General features: G+C 46.6%; 1 long non-coding RNA gene across 1 annotated transcript; it reads right to left on the bottom strand.

The window, feature by feature from the left end:
• Window positions 1–12,665: 12,665 nt before the first annotated feature.
• Window positions 12,666–15,868, bottom strand: LOC113746672 (uncharacterized). The gene is made up of 4 exons (XR_003463037.1): window positions 15,819–15,868; window positions 14,677–14,691; window positions 13,571–13,730; window positions 12,666–12,725 (listed from the first exon to the last, which is right to left on the bottom strand). It is a non-coding gene; the product is annotated as an uncharacterized LOC113746672 (long non-coding RNA).
• Between the last annotated feature and the right edge of the window lie 1,416 nt (window positions 15,869–17,284).

Genomic DNA, 17,284 nt, shown 5'->3' with positions numbered 1-17,284 from the left:
AAAGACGTGACATCACTTCCTGTGAGCGTGTCAGGTTGAGCAGTGTTCGATGTGTGTGTGTGTGTGTGTGTGTGTGTGTGTGTGTGTGTGTGTGTGTGTGTGTGTGTGTGTGTGTGTGTTTCTGTGTGTGTGTGAGTGTGTGTGTTTCTGTGTGTGTGTGTGTGTGTGTGTGAGTGTGTGTGTGCACCTGATGTGGAAACACAAAGCCTGCTGGGAGTTCTGGCACGTGGTCTGAGTGGAGCGAGCCGGGATTCAAACCTGCGTGCTCGTGGTCTACGTATGGACGCTGCAGAGGCATTATGGGAGTGTTATGTAAGAGCAGATGGGCTGTGGCTCAGTGTGTGGACTTCTGCAAACACGTCCACGACTCGAGACGAGAGACGAGGACGGATCCACGAGTCCAGAGGAGAACCATGAACCGACCGTCTTCTGAGACATTCACTGACCTCTGACCTCTCTGAAGGACCCTGAACAGGACCTCATGGTGCATTCAGGTTCCACCTGAGGCTGGCTCCAGCAGTGAGTCAGTCTCCATAAGTCCCCATGTCCAAATGTCCAACTTCACAGCAGAAATAAACATGTTTACAGCCTGGTACAAAAAACAGTTTTGGTCTCTGTAGCTAATTTCCCCGTTCATGACAACTGTACTGAGGGTGAATTTATATACAACTCACCTGTTCACATTATATTAAGGCTTCAAGTTATGCAGGGTTAAGAGCGGGGACGCTTTGATTGACAGGTGGGTGTGGTCACAGGTGGTCTGCAGTCTGCAGGCTCAGTGAAGACCTCGGACGGTCTTCATGCTCAGTGAAGACCTCGGACAGTCTTCAGTGAAGACCTCCGACAGTCTTCATGCTTAGTGAAGACCTCGGACGGTCTTCATGCTCAGTGAAGACCTCGGACAGTCTTCAGTGAAGATCTTGGACAGTCTTCAGGCTCAGTGAAGATCTTGGACAGTCTTCTCTAACTGAACTGAGAGCAGCTGGGCCGAGCGGGACTCGGAGGAAACTCTGCAGTATTTTTAACCCACAGAAGCATCAAAGCTGCTGACACAACTTTTTAAAGTCTGGGCACTCCTGAAGGAGCCAGCTCTGGGTTTTCCACCAGAACCTACAGACGCTCCAGAACTAGAGCAGTGAACGATCTGATCGTCCTCAGGCCGGACGCCGAGCCTCCGCCTGCAGATAAAAACAGATTTATAAGTTTCCACTGAGGGAAGATTTCAGCGTTTATGAAAGGAGGAACAAGAGACACGTTACATAGATCAGTGTTTGATTCTATTTCACAGAAAAGAGAGAGAGACGAATGCAGAGAGGAGGACAACACGTTAAAGAAGGGACCATAATGATGTGAACAGAGGAGGAGGAGGAGGAGGAGGAGGAGAAGAAGGAAGAGAAGGAGGAGGAGGAGGAGGAGAGGCATCTGTTGTCAGGAGGAATATTTGGTTTGATTCATAGCAACGCCTCAAACTGTGGAGACAGAGAACACACAGAATCTCTTCAGACACCAACAAACACGCCTTTCCTCCAGAACCAGAACCAGGCGGAGAGCGAGAGGTTACTGCAGTTCATCCGACAGAGGAGGAGACGCAACATTTCCAACACAGGGGTGTGTGTCTGAGGGGAGGAGGGAGGGAGGAGGGAAGGAGGGAGGGAAGGAGGGAGGAGGAAAGGAGGGAGGAGGGAGGGAGGGAAAGGAGGAGGAGGGAGGATGGAAGGAGGGAAGGAGGGAGAGGGAGGAGGGAGGAGGGAGGGAGGGAAGGAGGGAGGATGGAGGGAGGGAAGGAGGGAAGGAGGAGGAGGGGGGGCGGAGGGAGGGAGGAGGGCGGGAGGGAGAGAGGAGGAAAAAGGAGGGAGGAGGGAGGAGGGAAGGAGGGAGGAGGGAGGCGGGAAGGAGGGACGGAGGGAGGAAGGAGGGAGGAGGAGGGAGGGAGGAGGGACGGAAGGAAGGAGGAAAGGAGGAGAAGGAGGGAAAAGACCTGTCTTAAAACCTGGACGTAGTCTCTTCGTGACTGTCCCCGCAGACTGTCTAAAAACCTGGAGTTAGTCTCGTGAACATCCCCGCCAGACTGTCTTAACACCGGACGTTAGTCTCTTTGTGACGTCCCCGCAGCACTGTCTAAAAACCTGGCGGTAGTCTCCGTGACGTCCCCAGTGACTGTCTAAAACCTGGACGTAGTCTCTGTGACGTCCCCCGCAGACTGTTAAAACCTGGACGTGTCAGTCTTGTGGACTCCCCGCAGACTGTCTATAACAACCGGACGTAGTCTACGTGACGTCCCCGCAGACTGTCATTAAACCCTGGACGTAGTCCTGAGACGTCCCGCACCACTGTCTAAAACCTGGACGAACCTTAAATGAAAATCACTTGTCATGTCGTCCCTCAAAACCGACAACACCAGAGGGTCCTCAACAGGGCTGTTTACCATGTTGTTTGACCTGGGTCTGGGGTCCAGTGTCTTCTGTTTTTCTTTTCTCTCTCTCTTTCTCTGTCTGTTTGTGGTAATCGTCGCCTTTGTTGGATGAAGCTCACCTCCAGCTCAGGTGTGAACAGACAGACAGGAACCAGATGCGTGCAAACAGTTACTGAAGCAGATGATGCTGAGAACAAAGGGCTGATGGTGAGACAAGGGCTATTGGTGAGACAAGGGCTGATGTGTGAGTCAAAGTGACACAAAGCCAAAACAGATACAGACTCTGGAACCCAGTCAGTGTCCATCTAACAGTTCCCCAATTCACAACGAAACACACAGATGCACCCCTCTGAACCGCTGCCTACCGCGTTCCGTTCACGTCACAACCGCGGGACACACACCTCGAACCACAGTGTCCAGTACTAACAAGTGAGACAAGCGGATTGAAGAAACCAACTTGAACGGCAGTTCTCAGTGCTAACAACAGTGGAACACACAGAGAGCGACAGAACTCTACACCGGCCTGTCCAGTCTCACAGTGCACACACAGCGACAGAACCCTCTGAAACCACAGCAGTGTCCAGGTCGAAACAGTGGACACAAAACACGGCACACGACCCTTCTGAACAAGGTCAGTTGTCCAGTTGCTAAGAGGGAACACAGCGAACAGAACCTCTGAACCAGCAGTGTCCAGTCTAACAGTGAACACAGCAGCCTATCAGGTGGTTTTCTTGCCGGGTTTGGCTCGTGGCGTCCCGGGCTGACTCAGTCCAGTTAGCGCTTCACTGCTGATCAATGTTTCCATCATAAAGTCTGTAAGTCACCTCGGTACTGTGACGTTATTCACTGCTGGTCTCAGAGGCTGTACTCCAACCCTGTCCGATCTGGTCCGGCTGCTGAGCCCCCCCAGGCTTCAGTACAGTATGTCCCTGTGGTGTGTGTGTGTGTGTGTGTGTGTGTGTGTGTGTTCTTGTCTTCATGAGAACCAGTTTGAGTTTTGACCTTGAGACTTTTTTAAACTGCAGATATTTAGTCTGGTCCTCACGTCTCTTCAGGGTTAAGTCCAGATTTAGGTTAGTGTTGGTGGGAACGAGCGTGTCAATTAGGGTCTTCCCAAGTATATTACAACTAAGTGTGTGTGTGTGTGTGTGTGTGTGTGAGTGTGTGTTCTTGTCAGTGTCCCTGTCTGTCCCTCAGACATTTACTGCCTCACATTACCACCTATTTACAGCCTCCTGCTCCTACTGCTGTGGAAATATGATATAATTAATCACACACATCAAACTGCTCTAATGCTGGACTCCAGGAGTGTGTGTGTGTGTGTGTGTGTGTGTGTGTGTGTGTGTGTGTACCACCTGGACCATCTGTGCGGCTCTGCTTTAAACACAGACCCACGTTTGAATCAATCAGCAAACTAATGAGACCAAGAGTCACGATCCACGTCAGTGTCCTCACAAGAAGCAGCTGTAGCTGCTGTTAGCTCATGTTAGCTCAGTTTGTTAGCCGGGCTGTGAGCTCAGAGCACCGGAGGAGGTTAGGACCACCAGGAAGAAGAAGAAGGAGAAGAAGAAGGAGAAGAGGTTTACAGGCCCGGTGGTCAGCCTCTATGGACATAATGGCAGAGGAGAAGAGAGTGAAGAGGACAGTTGTCCTGAGTTGGACATGATTGATTCATTTAACCTTCTCTGACGTCATGGTGGATTCCTGAAGTTCTTCAGGTGAGTGAAACGTGCTGGACCTTTGTCCGTGTGTTTATTCACAGTGTGGCCTGCTCACTGTTTATAGATGTCCTGCCCTGTGTGTTAGGTGACGTGGACATGTCAGCATGCACTGTGTGCAGCTCGTCCCCGTGTCTCTGCTACATGTCTCACATTCTCATGTGTTTGAGTGTCGACGGGTCGGTGGCCACAGATCAGAGAACAAAGATCATGAACTGCTCCACACACACAGGTACAGATTCAGATACACACATGCTAAATATCATATAAGTATATATATAAGTCGATCCTGATGCTTCACTGTGTAGAACTAGTAGAACATGTGGTGTGTTTCCATTCTGTCAAACATGTGACATCAACATTTGTCCTCAAAGACGAGGACTGACAGCGACCTGAGCGAGCGGGTCTGTCTGAAACGTTCAGGTCTTGTAACGTGATCCAGTCTCAGACGATCCCGGTGCAGACAGAAACCAGAGAACACAGCTCCATGTGTGGAGACGTCCCCGCAGACTGTCTAAAACCTGGACGTAGTCTCTGTGACGTCCCCGCAGACTGTCTAAAACCTGGACGTAGTCTCTGTGACGTCCCCGCAGACTGTCTAAAACCTGGACGTAGTCTCCGTGACGTCCCCGCAGACTGTCTAAAACCTGGACGTAGTCTCCGTGACGTCCCCGCAGACTGTCTAAAACCTGGACGTAGTCTCCGTGACGTCCCCGCAGACTGTCTAAAACCTGGACGTAGTCTCCGTGACGTCCCCGCAGACTGTCTAAAACCTGGACGTAGTCTCCGTGACGTCCCCGCAGACTGTCTAAAACCTGGACGTAGTCTCCGTGACGTCCCCGCAGACTGTCTAAAACCTGGACGTAGTCTCCGTGACGTCCCCGCAGACTGTCTAAAACCTGGACGTAGTCTCCGTGACGTCCCCGCAGACTGTCTAAAACCTGGACGTAGTCTCCGTGACGTCCCCGCAGACTGTCTAAAACCTGGACGTAGTCTCCGTGACGTCCCCGCAGACTGTCTAAAACCTGGACGTAGTCTCCGTGACGTCCCCGCAGACTGTCTAAAACCTGGACGTAGTCTCCGTGACGTCCCCGCAGACTGTCTAAAACCTGGACGTAGTCTCCGTGACGTCCCCGCAGACTGTCTAAAACCTGGACGTAGTCTCCGTGACGTCCCCGCAGACTGTCTAAAACCTGGACGTAGTCTCCGTGACGTCCCCGCAGACTGTCTAAAACCTGGACGTAGTCTCCGTGACGTCCCCGCAGACTGTCTAAAACCTGGACGTAGTCTCCGTGACGTCCCCGCAGACTGTCTAAAACCTGGACGTAGTCTCCGTGACGTCCCCGCAGACTGTCTAAAACCTGGACGTAGTCTCCGTGACGTCCCCGCTGACTGTCTAAAACCTGGACATAGTCTCCGAGACGTCCCAAAAGACAAAAATCTTCAAACAAACACAGCAGTAGCTGAGATGTTTGGATGTGAATACATCGTAGAGTTTTGATGTTTAATATCTTGGCCCGTGTCTTTGCAGGTACAGTGTCATCACTCAGGTTACAGACATGAAGAGAATCATGCAGACTGTGAGGATCACATGAAATGTGGGTCAGGAGTGGATCCAGGTAGAACAGCAGATATACTGAGATTCAAAGTGAACAGTTAAGCGTTAGGTTCATGTTTCCTGCAGAGGGCAGCGGTCCAGGATGAAATCAGCAGGTTCACAGACTCATTTCCATTTTGCAGAGACAGCTCCTCATTGAATGTGAAGCTCCTTTATTCTCAGTCTAAACTCAGAGTGCAGCTCTTTCAGCTGGAAGCTGAACACTGAGAGACGTTTGGCATAAACTGTGTCAGACTCTCAGCAGCTCTTCTCACTGAGTAAACAGATCAGATCAAATATGAACAACACGCATGTGAAGACACACTGTCCTGGTGTGGACCTCATGTTGCACTCACTTCCTCTTCTTCACCTTTCTGTGTGGAATGAAACATACAGGAAACAGCTGACACGATCAGAGCTGCAGAAACCTTTCTGTCATCACACTCCTGTAGTGTGATCTGTCAGGACAGAGAGCTCTGTGTGAGAGGAAACACTGACCTCTGTTCAACCTACACATCATGATGTGTTACATTATGTTATATTCTGGTTTTACCTCATCCTGTTTACCTGAGTACCAGGAGCAGAAATGTGTCCAGCAAACTAAAGAGCATCCTCAGCCTTCCCCATTCAGGAAGAGCCACTGACATGCAGTACACAGGTTAACCGAGATGGACCTGATCTATGACAGGATAAAATCATATGATCAAAGCTCAGTGACGGAGGAGGAACAGACCACAGACCACCAGTCTGACAGCACACCTTATCTCAGACCAGTGTGTGTGTGTGTGTGTGTGGTTCATTCATCCGATTAGATGCTGCTACAATCAGGGACCTGCAGGAAGGGTTGAGTAGGTGGCCACGCCTTCTTCAGCTGGGGCCAATCAGGAGTCGGTGACCGCACACCTGGATTAAGACAAATGAGAGTTGGACAGATGACATGGGAACACTCTGAAGTTTGTTTTTAGTGTTTTGTGACTGCAGCTCAGCAAAGAAACTCCAGGGAAGGAGAAGATCCTGAAGAACAATAAGAAGCTGAGTGTTCATGTGTGCATCTATTTATAGTTAAATCATGAACCACTGAGCACACACACACACACACACTGCATGTGCCACACATGTCAGGCTCACTAACACACTGTACACGCCTGCAGCATCACACCCCGTTAAAGCTGCACGACCTCTGACCCGCAGCCATGCAGTCGCTGCTTCGGCATGCTCGTGTGTCGCCGGCTACACGGAGCCGGCTCGGCGCGCCCACATGACATTCCCACAGATGGACGCCGTTGTTGAGCCATGTGCTGAGTGGACAGCCCTGCATGTCACCATCTTCATCACTAACACACTCCTATGTCCATCAAAGCGTCGCGGACAGGTCACATCACTGCATAGCTATGTGGACTTATTACTGCAGTACTTATGGAAATACTAAAGAACCTCCGAGTGTGTGAGACATAACTCTCACCTCAGAAAATCTGATTTCACTGCATAAAGGAGCATCAGTTATCAGCACTCAGGCCAGCTTTGGGCCACAGACGGGCCGTGGAAACGGGCCCAAGTATGCTTGAGCTGATTCTGGTGCATCATCCATCACAAGTCTGACACGGTTCTGGCAGCCGGGACGAGTGCCCGATTTAGGCCACTGTTGTATTAAGACATTTGGGCAACCGAGGACGCTGCCAGGAAGAACCAAATTTGGGGGAAGGGGTGAAGCCGAGATAGAGCTGATGTAGGACTTGGCACTTGGTTGGTAGTCTTGGTTCTACTAAAAGCCCGGTTAAAGGCCGGACTGACTGTTTATCTCCGTACGTAATGCGTTTTATATCTCCAACTGAAACAGGAAGCAAAGCTTTGACCGATTCCTCATTTTCCTGTAAAAACAGGACGGCTTGTCGTGGACGTTGTGTGCATTGTGTGTCAGTAAACCCAACTGGACCCGGGACCGAGCTCAACCTCAGAACCAGCAGTGAGCAGTATTCTAACAGGGAGTACAGCAGCCCGCTTTGGCTCCTTTTTCTGGTTTATCAGGAAATGACAAACTCTAAAATACCATGAGGACACTTTGTGTCGGTGTTGGACAGACAGAGGACAGAGGACAGAGGACAGGTGGGACACAAACACTTTGACTTTGTGGTCGTGACTTTATTATTTTACAGTCTCACCTCAAAGCGGTTGCTGCTGTTTGCAGAGAGCAACATGTGACAGAGCAGGCGACAAAATCTGCTGTGAATGTTACCACACACACACACACACACACACACACACACACACACACACACACACACACACACACAGACACACACACACACACACACACACACACACACACACACACACACACACACACACACACACAGACATACAAACACACACACATACATACAAACACACACACACACACACACACACACACACACACACACACACACACAGACACACACACACACACACACACACAGTGATGTCACTTCTAAAAATATCTTCATGGTTTAAATAACACAGTGGTGTGATGTCGTCTTGTTCTTTGAATCATAATTATTTTTTATTTTATGTATTGCGTTCTTTATTCAGGGAAACCTTGACTGAACATTTTACAGTAAATAGCCCAAACGGTTAAACCAGTTAAAACAAGATCAGTTCAAACTAAATCAGTTAAAGCAAGAACACTGTATATTTCCCATACCATGTATTAAAACTTTAAAACGGTTTACGGACACAAGTTGGTCTAGTTTCAGTGTCTCTTGCAGGTGGTTCCATTTAGTGGGTGCATAAAACTGAAAAGCTAATTTTCTTTGTTTCCAGTCTCATAAAACCCTGTGACCTTGTGCTATAATGTAAAAGAGAAGTGAGGTATGATGGTAATTTGCCTTGTAGTGCTTTGTAAATAAAAAGGAGGCGATGTGTTTCCCTCCTCTCATGGAGACAGGACCACCCTACACTCTCATATAGTTTACAGTGATGTGTTCTAAAAGGATCACCAGGAATATCAGCACTATGGTAAACTGTGTCAGGAGCTTTCAGAGTGGATGGAGATGCGTGCATGTAAATGATATCTCCATAATCTAAAATTGATAAAATGGTTGTTTCAACAATCGTCTTTCTGCTCTCAAAAGAAAGGCAACACCTGATTCTATATAAGGCAGCCAGGTTTGTGAGCTCAGTCACGTGTTTTAAAAGAAAGCTTATTGTCCAACCACATTCCCAGATATTTATATTCAAATGCAGCATGTGTGAGCTCTGTGAGATCAGACCTTCACACTCTGCATCATCGCTGCTTTGTTGCAGGTGAAGCTGTGATTGGTCCAGATGTCAGTCATTCATTTATTTGATCGGTCATGTGGACGATGTACTCACTGACGTTGCTTAAAAAACATGTAGACGAACACAGAGTGCCAAAAACTGCAGTTCCTCAAACGTCCACTTGAGGCTGGCTCCATAAGTCCCCATGTCACAATGTCCAACTTCACAGCAGAGATCTGCGAGGACGTCACAGAGACTACGTCCAGGTTTTAGACAGTCTGCAGGGACGTCACGGAGTCTACGTCCAGGTTTTAGACAGTCTGCGAGGACGTCACAGAGAGCTACATCCAGGTTTTAGACAGTCTGCGGGGACTTCACGGAGACTACGTCCATGTTAGACAGTCTGTGGGGACGTCACAGAGACTACATCCAGGTTTTAGACAGTCTGCGGGGACGTCTCGGAGACTACGTCCAGGTTTTTAGACAGTCTGCGGGGACGTCACAGAGACTACGTCCAGGTTTTAGACAGTCTGCGGGGCGTCACGGAGACTACGTCCAGGTTTTAAACAGTCTGCAGGAACGTCACAAAGACTACGTCCAGGTTTTGAGACAGTCTGCGGGGACGTCCACGAAGACTACGTCCAGGTTTTAGACAGTCTGTGGGGACGTCACAGAGACTACATCCAGGTTAGACAGTCTGCGGGGATCTCGGAGACTACGTCAGGTTTTAGACAGTCCGGGGACGTCACAGAGACTACGTCCAGGTTTTAGACAGTCTGCGGGGACGTCACGGATACTACGTCCAGGTTTTGACAGCTGCGGGGACGTCACAAAGACATACGTCCAGGTTTTAGACAGTCTGCAGGGACGTCACGGAGACTACGTCCAGGTTTTAGACAGTCTGCGGGGACGTCACGGAGACTACGTCCAGGTTTTAGACAGTCTGCGGGGACGTCACAGAGACTACGTCCAGGTTTTAGACAGTCTGCGGGGACGTCAGGAGACTACGTCCAGGTTTTAGACAGTCTGCGGGGACGTCACAGAGACTACGTCCAGGTTTTAGACAGTCTGCGGGGACGTCACGGAGACTACGTCCAGGTTTAAGACAGTCTGCGGGGACGTCACAGAGACTACGTCCAGGTTTTAGACAGTCTCGGCGGGACGTCACAGAGATACGTCCAGGTTTATAGACAGTCGCGGGGACATCACAGAGACACATCCAGGTGTTAGACAGTCTGCGGGGAACGTCACGGAGACTACGTCCAGGTTTTAGACAGTCTCGGGGACATCACAGAGACGACGTCCAGGTGTTAGACAGTCTGGGGGACGTCACGGAGACTACGTCCAGGTTTTAGACAGTCTGCGGGGACGTCACAGAGACTACGTCAGGTTTTAGACAGTCTGCGGGGACGTCACGGAGACTACGTCCAGGTTTTAGACAGTCTGCGGGGACATCACAGAGACTACGTCCAGGTTTTAGACAGTCTGCGGGGACGTCACAGAGACTACGTCCAGGTTTTAGACAGTCTGCGGGGACATCACAGAGACTACGTCCAGGTTTAGACAGTCTGCGGGGACGTCACAGAGACTACGTCCAGGTTTTAGACAGTCTGCGGGGACGTCACGGAGACTACGTCCTACAGTGGCTCTAAATGGACAAACTAAACTCTGGCTCTAGATTTAGTTTTTGATTTTTTGCAGTTTCTACATTATTAAACATCATTTCTCTTTTTGTTTCAGACTCCACTCGTAGGATTCAGGTTGTTCCTCTTTTACTAAATGAAGAATTCTGGCTCGTCCATTTGTTTCTTGACTGCAGACAGGTAGTAATGGAGTTTATAGCTGCAGCATCATTTGGTTCAGCTGTGACGTACAGTCGCGTGTCATCTGCGTAACTATGGAAACACACATTGTGCTCTCTGATGATGTCACCGAGTGGCAGCATGTACAGTGAGAATAATAATGGACCTAAGGCATCTCCACTGTGCAACCCCAAAACACACGTCATGTTTCTCAGACACACGATCTCCAAGACTGACGTCAAACTTTGTCCCTTTGACGTTGAACCAGTGGAACAGTCAGAAAGACGACTGATGAAGATATCATGGTGGATGGTATCAAACGCTGCGCTTAGGTCTGAGAGGACGTGAACTGAGACCTTATTTTCATCAGAGTTTACTTCTGCAACTTTTCTGCAATAATACAAACAGTCCCCAGGTGAGAAACAGAACAAACATCTCCATGAACATCATCTGAATCACTAATAATGACACTCAAGTTTAGAGTTTCTGTCTTTGACATTTTTCTCATTCATTTCACGTTGTGTGTCAGAAGTCTGGATCTTGCGTTGAGACTAAGTCCTGTATATTGTCCCATAATGAAAACACTTTCAAAGCTGGAGAGAGTCAGCTGACACGGATGCTTCAAAATCTACAAGGCCTGACTTTTCTTGGGAAATTAAGGGAGCACCAATTTATTTAGTGAAACTGAAACAAAGCACAAAACATAGACAAATTAGGATTTATTAAGACAGCTGAGCGAGACACAATCAAAGACAAATGCAGAGCAGATGCAGCTCACAGGCTAATCATGAATGTGAATGACACATGGAGCTCTTTAGAATAAAACAAATAAACAAACACACGTTTAGAAGTGAAAATACACTTTTTTTAAAGGTCACAAAAACAAGAAGGATTCCATGATTACATATTTCCACTCTTGTTATTCACACTGGTTAAGGCTTATGGCTATGAGGTTTTACTTAGATTTCCATTACAAATCATTGATCTGCTACAAAAGGAGAATCCCATTAAAATGCTACAAAGCCCATGCAAGGATTTTCATCTACTACTAGCATGCTCAAACACAAACCTCTGACTAAATATAAGAGTTTATAAAACGACGTCCAGAGAAATCAGATGTAGAACAAGTGACTGAAATGTTGTGGTGTTCAGTGTGTGATGGAGGTTTAACACAGCACTGAACTTTCACCAACATCCAGAGATATTTCAGAAAGTCAAAGAAACTCTGATCAACATTTTAGATCAACAACGGATCAAATGAAACGTCCAAGTGAAAGCGGTCGTTGACAAACTCACAGGAAATACAGCAGACTTTGCACTTCTTCACTTCAGTTTTCTGCTTCAACAATCTGTTGGGATATAACTAGAAAAACTGAGGATTGAAAAGCTCAGAGATTTATAATCTGACATAATAACAATAGACTTAAGTTGGGAGTCACAATTCAGTTTGTAGACGGTCAGTGAAGCTTCCATTCAATCCAAATTTCTACAGGTTTGATCTTCGTTTCTGTCACAAACAAATCATCGTTATAAACTGGGACAACGTCTGGTAGTGGTGACAATATGGTCCAGGTCCAGGTCCAGGTCCAGGTCCAGGTCCAGGTGGGCTAGTGGTGGAGCAGAGGGAGTGGAGGAGTCTCAGTGTGTCAGCAGCAGCAGAGCAGTCCAGATCCACTGATGATCCTGTCACATGATCCAGAGGAACCACATGATGATGGTGGACTTGACATTGTGTCTGACAGTGGAGCTGATCATCAGAGCAGTTCAGACTGCAGCGCTGACAGTCATCTCCACTTGTTGTGATTCCTCCGTCAGTCTCTGCTGGATGAAGCTCTCCTCTCCACTCCACCTCCCAGTAACATGGCCAGTCAGAGCGGAGCTGCTTGCTCAACCTCTCTGGATCATCAGGACTCAGCTGATCCCTCTCATCACACAAACACCTTTCTCACCGCTTCCACCTGATGAGAGAAGCGACAGACAACAGAAGTCATGAATCAGTGTTTCCAGAGACTCCCTCATCACAGCTGTCAGTCAGTGATGAGCACATCCAGTATAAAGAACAGCAGGACTTCAGTCCTGTTCAGACACAAGTGGAGCGGCTGTGTAGCGTAGCAGCTTTCCTGTCAGCTCTCATGTTAACGTGTGTGGACTGAAGCTCACAGACCCTCCATCAAGTCTGGTTGACTCTGCACTTCACCTCAAGTACACAGTGGAAATAAAGTGCTGACAGTCCCTGAACGCATCATCAGTGGCAGAAACAGAGAGACATTCACTGCCACTTTCATTTTCAGCTGGGGTCCTGGACTTCAGCAGAGGTTCTGCTCTGTACAAAGACCACATGCTCACTAAATGTAATGAGCTTTTGCAGGCTTCAGTCAGACTGATCTGAGAGCTGTGACAAGATGAACTGATCAGTTCTTATGTTGGAATGAGAGAACAAACACTTTGAGATCAGATCTGATGAATGAGGACACGTGTCTGGCATCTTGGAATGCTGTCAGCTGGAATCAGCTTATTTCCTGTAGACATGAACACAACAAACAACAGTCGCTTTCACATCAACCAAAAACACATGATCACAACGAGCTTCTGGCTCATCTGATTGGCTGACTGTTCTCTCTCTCTCTGTCTTTCTGTCCAATCCGGAAGCCTGTCAACCGTTCTCCTCCACAGCTTCACTGAGGAAAGCAGCCGCTGAGAAGGTCGGAGGTTTACAGAAATACGGGATCTGTGCTTTGATACTAACTGTGTTTAGTACAATACTGCTGAGACCAACATGGACTGACTGCAACCCTCTACTGACCTCAGAGTCGTCAGTCTGCAGTGTGGACTCTCCACAAGATCAGACAGAGGCTTCACTGCGGAATCCTGCAGGTCGTTTCCTCCCAGGTCCAGCTTCTGTCAGATGGGAGGGGTTGGACTTCAGAGCTGAGGCCAGAGAAGCACAGCTGATCTCTGACAAACTGCAGTGCCACAACTGAATAAAGAATAAATATGTTGATTAAAAATCCATTTATATCCAATCAGATGTGTTCAGGTTTGAAATGTGCAGCTCAACATTACATGTCCTAATCAATGAGCTTTTCTCTAAAATGAGTAGAGTGACTTGGTCATTGTGGTTATGTGGATCATCATAATGTCAGCCTTCTACAGACATCATCCAAACGTCCAGCACACATTCAGACAACCATTCAGTATGTGTGGTGTGTGTGTGTTTTGTGTGTGTGTGTGTGTGTGTGTGTGTGTGTGTTGTGTGTGTCAGACTCTTCAGCACCAGAATGACTTCATGACTTTTTGTACATTTCTACTGTGTGAATAATTGATCATCAACATTGTGTATATGAGCTACTGTGACAAGTGAATTTCCCAGTGGGGATCATAAATCTATCTGATCTGAATCGGATCTTGAAACACTTTGAAATCAACAGAAAGCAAAGAAATTTCTACTCTTCAACAAGTAAACTTGATCATTTCAAACTAAATCTGAGTTCAGAGGATCTTCTGTATACAGATGTGACCATGACCAACAATTCTTACATTCATTGACTTTAACCACTAACAGAGACATTTTCTACAGTTTTAAGAAACACAATCTTTGTGCGGCAGACTAAATTTATACAACAACAAACATGAAAATATGAACAAAAGGACCATTTACAACTTTATGGATGTAAGTTATGTCGAACATAAATTAGCTTCAATTGTTAATTAAACATCAGATCTACAATAGTAACAGGAGTCAGTGAACTGACTCAGAGTCTTCAGCTGCAGTGTGGACTCTCCAGAAAATCACAACAAGGCTTCACTGCTGAATCCGCAGGTCGTTGTCCAGTCAGGTCCAGCTCTGTCAGAGGGGAGGGGTTGGACTTCAGAGCTGAGGCCAGAGAAGCACAGCTGATCTCTGACAACCTGCAGTTCCACAATCTGAATAAAGAATAAATGATGTTGATAAAATCCATTTAATCCAATCAGATGTGTTCAGGTTTGAAATGTGCAGCTCAACATTACTATGTCCTAATCAATGAGCTTTTCTCTAAAATGAGTAGAGTGACTTTGTCATTGTGTTATTGTGGATCATCATAATGTCAGCCTTCTACAGACATCATCCAAACGTCAGCACAACATTCAGACAACCATTCACAGTCAGCACACATTAATAACATGCGCTGCTACTCAGTCAGGTCTGGAATAATCACAAATCAGACATTTCTTCTGTTTCTTCTTCATTTAGAACAATTTGATGAAAAATACTGAGACACATGTTTTCTACAGAAGTCCAAATGTCCAACATGAAATAAATAAATCAGACTTCATGAAATAAATATAAGTGAAGTCCAAACAAACCTGGTTAACACGGCGCCCTGCACTTGTGATGCGCTCATTTCACAGCACAGATAGACTATCCTCATCACCACTGTCATCCTCCATCAGCACACAGCTGACTGACTGTGAGCTTCATCCTCAATCATCTTTAGAACTGGATCAAATGGTCAAAGTGACATGAATGTTGTCTTCCTCTGAAATGTAACCTGGACCTTCTGTAGAAATATAGTGGATTATTTAAGCCTGTTTACTGGCTGAGTCACAAAGGGACATCGATTCCTGAATGGAAGCATCATTAACTGTTGAAGTGATCAGACACGATACTTCAAAACTGTGTGGTGTGTGGGTGTGTGTGTGGGGTGTGTGTGTGTGTGTGTGTGTGTGTGTGTGTGTGTGTGTTGAGTTCTGAAGGTTCTGTATAAAAAGACATTTTCCTGAAAACGTGTTGTTCTTTTCATGTTTCATGTAGAGATGTTCACATGAACTAAAATAAATTTGGTTTCATGGCAGCACATTAAAGGATCAATCCTTCAGTTTTCTTAATAACATGAATCAGTTTGAGTACAGACTCAATTCAAACTGTTCACACTGACAAACTTTAAAAAGAGCTGCTGTGATTGTGCTCAACAAACACAGAAAACAAGAAGACATGAAAGAAATGTCAAACTCTGTTCTGGATTTAAATTTGGTAGATATACACTGTACAGAGGCAGAACACATGAACTGACCTCAGAGTCTGCAGTCTACAGTTTGGACTCTCCAGTCCAGCAGACAGAAGCTTCACTCCTGAATCTTTCAGCTGTTTCAACTCAGGTCCAGGTGTGTCAGATGGGAGGGGTTGGACTTCAGAGCGAGGCAGAGAAGCACAGCTGATCTTGACAAACTGCAGCTCCACAATCGGAATAAAGAATAAATGATGTTGATAAAAATCCATTATAACCAATCAGATGTGTTCAGGTTTGAAATGTGCAGCTCAACATTACTATGTCCCTAATCATAGCTTTGTCTCTAAAAGAGTAGAGTGACTTTGTTCATTGTGTTATTGCGGATCATCATAATGTCAGCCTTCTACGAAATCATCCAAACGTCAGCACAACATTCAAGAGGCAAGTTTATTTGTATAGCACAATGCGTACACAAGGCAATTCATAGTGCTTACAGAGGCAAGGAAAAACATGACATTAAGACAAGCAATAGCATAGAATAAAAAATTAAAAAGAGAAGAAATGTAATTTAAAACATCAGAATGTCATTTAAATATAAAAAATGCAAGTGGAAAACATTTAAAACAATAAACGAATCACTGGATTTAGATAAAAATTCTTTAAAAAGCTCAGCCCATAAGCACGTGAAATAGAAAAGTTTTTAACCTGGATTAAAAGTGCTAAAAGTTGGGCTTTTAATTCAGTCCTGCTGTTGTTTCAAGTTGTGAGTCAGCATAAACTGCTAAATGCTGCTTCACCACCGTGCTGGTTGAACCTGTGTTCCACTATCTGGCCTGAGTCCGTAGATCTCAAGCCTACTGGGTCTATATTCTGCTAACATGTCGTTTATGTAATTGTGGGCCTAACCATTCAGTGATTGGTAAACTAGTAGCAGAACTTAAAAGCTATTCTGTGGCTAACGGGAGCCAGTGTAAAGACTTAAGAACTGGGTATGTGTTCTGATCTCTTGTTTTGGTCAGAACTCGAGCTGCTGCGTTCTGCATGAGCTGCAGCTGTTTGATACTTTTTTGGGGGGAGTCCAGTCCTAAAAGACCATAACAGTAGTCAAGTCTACTGGAAGATGAAAGCATGGTTCAGCTTCTCCTGATCTGTTTGGGACATAAAGCCCTTAACTCTGGATGTGTTTCTATTTGGTAGAAGGCTGTTTTGGTGACTGATTTTATGTGACGTTGAAGGTCAGATCTGAGTCTATTCAGACAACCATTCACGTCAGCCACATTATAAATGCTGCTGTTTATCTGTGTTGGTGTGGTGGTGTGTGTTGTGTGTGGTGTTGTGTGTGTGTGTGTGTATCTGAGGCTCAGTATTACAATGATCATGACATCATTTGTTTTATTCATGTATGCTATGGGCGTCGTTCTGACGTTGGCAGCCGTTTCCAGTAGCTCTGAACACTTCTCTGTGTTTTTAGTTTTTTTTGGTACTTGTGTCGTTTTTTCTGCACTCTGCAAGAACATTTTGTGTTCAAG

Source organism: Larimichthys crocea, chromosome X, assembly GCF_000972845.2.
Source record: "Larimichthys crocea isolate SSNF chromosome X, L_crocea_2.0, whole genome shotgun sequence".
Taxonomy (NCBI): domain Eukaryota; kingdom Metazoa; phylum Chordata; class Actinopteri; family Sciaenidae; genus Larimichthys; species Larimichthys crocea.
This window is presented reverse-complemented; position numbering and strand designations above follow the sequence as displayed.